Source organism: Bos javanicus, chromosome 16 (genome assembly GCF_032452875.1).
Source record: "Bos javanicus breed banteng chromosome 16, ARS-OSU_banteng_1.0, whole genome shotgun sequence".
NCBI classification, from domain to species: domain Eukaryota; kingdom Metazoa; phylum Chordata; class Mammalia; order Artiodactyla; family Bovidae; genus Bos; species Bos javanicus.
In genome coordinates, this window is record NC_083883.1 from 12,377,551 (window position 1) to 12,382,109 (window position 4,559).

Sequence of the window (4,559 nt, forward strand, 5' to 3'; positions counted from 1 at the left end):
TTTAATTAGGCAGGAGTGGTTTAAACTGGTGTCAATAGAAGGAACAGGCCAATATTCATCCCCTGAGGGGGATTGACTCCAGAAAATAAGCATTTAGACTGCAGTGAGCCCCTAAGATTTTGCACAGCTTAACAGACCTGCCTCTCTTCATTTCTACTCTAGGAACTAACCAGAGTCAGTCTATGCTGATCCAAATCGGTGTAATTTCTTGCTTCCAATGATTCTTTGTATTGCTAGGAAAGACAGGGCTGTTGTTCTCCTAAATGTCATTCTGGGTTTAGCAGAATGCAAGGTTCTCATGATTCTTTGCCCAGTCCATTTCTCAGGGTTGTGTCTGCAATGAGCAACCTTGACAAATGAGGCAACCGCCACCCTTGGGCAAAGGGCAGCTGCATTATTGCTTGCTATAAAAGCTGTGGGTTTACCAAACTTAGTGTTCCTCAGCCATGATGCAAACCCACTGTGTGCTTAGCCATATCAGCTGTATCGTGACACTTCCATAAGACTGGGGGTCGAAGTACATAATATTAAGTTGCTTCAGTCATGTCCAACTCTTTGTGACACCATGGACTAGCCCACCAAGCTCTTCTGTTCACGGGATTCTCCAGGAAGGAATACTGGATTGGGTTGCCATGCCCTTCTCCAGGGGATCCTCCTAACCCAGGGATCAAACCCAAGTCTCTTATGTCTCCTGTGTTGGCAGGCATGTTCTTTACCACTAGTGGCACCTGGGAAGGTGACCCAACGCAAGTATGTTGAAGCTCCTGCCGCTTGCTGCACCAGGACCAAAAGCAATGAAGTCCTGGCTCTGACCAGGTAGTATGCTGCTTTCTGCCAGCATCCATGAAATAGTAATAGACTAACTTATTAATTTCTAAGTAGGGGATTATCAAATCACAGACTCAATATCTATGACAATTTTTAAGTTTCTGACCAAGTAAAATCGATTTTAAAAATTGAAAATCTGGAATGAAAAGCAGTATGGAAAATCCTTAGATTTCATTTTTCACTCAGTTTTTTTAGTTAAAAAACATTTAAAGATCCTAAAGGACTTCCATCAAATTTTAAACCACACCCTTTCTTTATTTCCTCAAAAGAAAAGTAAAACTTTAACAAGCCTTTTAAAAGCAAAATAAAGCCTAAATCATAACCCTGAAGAACTTTTCTCTGAATTATTTGAATCACAGGAGTATATACAATAGTTCCAAAGTTCAAGATTCTATGCTCAAGAAATCATTTAAGCTAGGAACATGATTCTTGGGGCAACAGTACAAGCTTAGAAGGTGGAAATGTCAGAGAAAAAAAAAATCAATAAAAGAGTGTTCATAAAAAGACAGGCTTTAAGATAGGACGTGAAAACAAGAGAAAGGACACTTGCTGAAGGCAAATAGGAAGCTGATCTGACCTTGCCAGGTGTCTACAAGGCCAAACATTACATAAATAAAGTTTTGCAGAAAAGAATATTTTGAAGAAAAATGTCTTCCAAGGTGGGAGCTTTAGCCCAGAGGGTGATAAACATACATGAAGAAGCATTAGAATTCTTAACATTTTTTAAGTTTTAATATGAGTTTTTACTCTTTTAGCTCAATGATTTCATGAATAAATTGCTATTGTGCTTCAACAAAGGCTTCTCTGGTGATTCGGAGGTTAAGAATCAGCCTGCAAGACAGAAGTTGCAGGTGACACAGGTTCAGTCCCTGAGTCGGGAAGATCCCCTGGAGAAGGAAATGGCAACCCACTCCAGTATTCTTGCCTGGAGAATCCTATGGACAGAGGAGCCTGGCAGGCTACAGTCCACAGGGTCACAAAGAGTCAGACATGACTGAAAGCGACTTAGCATGCCCGCACGAGCTTCAACTATAGGACAAGAGCTGCTTTAGATCAGAGGTTAGCCAACTATGACCTACTGGTCACCATCTATGTTTGTAAATAAAGTCTTATCAAAGCACTGCTGCTGCTGCTGCTAAATCGCTTCAGTTGTGTCCGACTCTTGCAACCCCATAGACGGCAGCCCACCAGGCTCCTCCGTCCATGGGATTTTCCAGGCAAGAGTACTGGAGTGGGGTGCCATCGCCTTCTCTGTATCAAAGCACAGCCACACCTAAAGCCTTACGTATTTTCTGTGTCTGTTTTCATACTGCCAAATCAGAGCTGAGTAGTGGCAGCAAAGGCTGTGGTATTTATTATCTGACCCTTTACAGAAAAAAAGTTTGCTGATGTGTGTTCCTGATGACAGCCGGTCCATATGTGCAAAACAAGTCACCACCGTCATGGAACTCATTCCTGTGGGGAGCAATGAACAAGTATACATCAAAATATATAACACATTTTTAGGTACTGGATGATGCTATAAAGAAAGAACAAAAACAGGATAAGGGGAAAGAAATTTTTTTACATTAATGTTTAGGTGCTTGCTATATTGAACAAATGCTTTAAGCTAATTTATGTTAAAATCTCACTTTTAAAAGAATAAGTGTCAAAAATAAATTAGATTTTTTTTTTTCTATTTAGGATTTCTAGTGTGCCTTTGCTAAACCCAACTTTGGTGCTGTGCATTAACTGAGGAAAAATCTTTACCCAGCATTGAATGATGATGTCTCAGATAAAATTACTCACCAGTAGAAAACTTTAAGATCCTCTTTTATATAAATGGCCACCTCATGACAGGTGAGAACTTAAGGGAAGGGGTCCTATTATAAAGAGAAGAAAAACTAAATGTGTGTCATAGAACTTTAAAACTGAAAAATCTGAGAGGCTGGTGTAGGGTCAGAGGGTGTATGGGAAATTTCTGCACCATCCCCACAGTTTTGTTATGATCTTAAAGCTGCTCTAAAATATTATTAAGTCTTTTTTAATAAATTTATTTTTAATTGGAGGATAATTGCTTTACAATATTGTATTGGTTTCTGCCATACATCAACATCAATCAGCCACAGGTGCACATATGCTCCCTTGCTCCTGAACCACCCCCACCCCATCTCCCAGTCCCTCCCATCCCTCTAGGCTGTCACAGAGCACCAGCTCCCTGAGCCATACAGCAACCTCACATTAGCTATCTATTTCACATGTGCTCAGTCGCTTCAGTTGTTTCCGATTCTTTGTGACCCCGTCGATGTAGCCCGCCAGGCTCCTCTGTCCATGGGATTCTCCAGGCAAGAATACTGGAGTGGGTTACCATGCCCTCCTCCAAGGGATCTTCCCGACCCAGGGACTGAACCCACGTCTCTTATGTCTCCTGCACTGGCAGGTGGATTCTGTGCCAACAGTGCCACCTGAGAAGCCCTTCTATTTCACATATGATAATGTATATATTACAGCATTACTCTCTCAATTTGTCCTACGCTCTCCTGCCTTCATGCCCATAAGTCTGTGCTCTATGTCTGCATCTCTATTCCTGCCCTGCAAATAGGTTCATCAGTACCGTTTTTCTAGGTTATCATGTCTTTTTTAAAGGAGAACATAAGAGATTGTTTTGACTCTTTCTGTGTCTGAGTCTCAGGGAGACTAAGTGCACCTAGCTTGCCAAACCAGACAATGGCAGAGGCAGATGTTGCACCGAGTCTCTCACCCCCGACAGGCATCACATCAATGCAGCCGACAAGAGAGCCATGGCACAGGAGAGCCATGCTCCCAGCTCCACCTTCACCCACGCACTGCCTAAAGTGTCTGAAGATCTGAATTCTGGTCTCTATCTTGCTAAAAACTAGCTATTCACATAATTCTGTTACACTGCAAGCTCACGCACCAGTTTCTTTATTTGTACAGTGGTGCCCCCTTATCCTAGGGGGATATGTTTCAAGATCCCTGGTGGATGCCTGAAGCCATGGAGGGAACAACCCTATCTATGATTTTTCCTCTATGTGAGATTAAGTTTACTCTATAAACTAGATACTGTAAGCAATCCACACCAAATAAAATAGAACAATTATAACAATATACTAAGTTCTACTATAAGGGAATGTAGCCTCTCTCTAAATAGCTTACCTTTCTTCCTGTGATGATATGAGATGATAAAATGCCTAGGCCATGAAGTGAGGTGAATGGCATAGGCTTTGTGACATGGCGTTAGACTACTGACCTTCTGATAAGTCAGAAGGAGGATTATCTGCCTCAGGTGATCCTGATTGTGATGTCAGGAAGTGCACATTTATAAAAATCATTCACAAACAAAAGGACCCACACAGTTCAAACCCATATTGTTCCAAGATCCATGGCGGAACTGAAATCTAACTGTGGACATGATTAAAATCCTTTCCCATGGTGCCCCACTTCCTCCCTCACGTAAAGCAATGTGTCTAAAAGCAAGATAGAACAACCTGCTTCTTTAAAAGAGGGCACTCAGAGTACCTACCCTCACAGAGCTGTTGTAAGAATTAGGTAATAAAGTGCTTGGCAAAGCCTGGCCTATGTACTAAAAATAGTCAGTCACTTAACATTTTACTTTTAAAATAGTGTGAGAAACAAAACATTTAAGACTCTGAGTCATGGAAAAGCTTGAGTGTTCCACAAATGGCTACTACGCCACCAGCTTCTTATTTCTCCGTGCTCTGGCTTTCTAA

At 41.6% G+C, this 4,559-nt stretch overlaps 1 long non-coding RNA gene across 1 annotated transcript; it reads right to left on the reverse strand.

Annotated features, from left to right (window-relative positions):
* Window positions 1–2,156: 2,156 nt before the first annotated feature.
* LOC133227401 (uncharacterized) lies at window positions 2,157–4,331 on the reverse strand. The gene is made up of 3 exons (XR_009729804.1): window positions 3,985–4,331; window positions 2,617–2,690; window positions 2,157–2,283 (listed from the first exon to the last, which is right to left on the reverse strand). It is a non-coding gene; the product is annotated as an uncharacterized LOC133227401 (long non-coding RNA).
* Window positions 4,332–4,559: the final 228 nt, after the last annotated feature.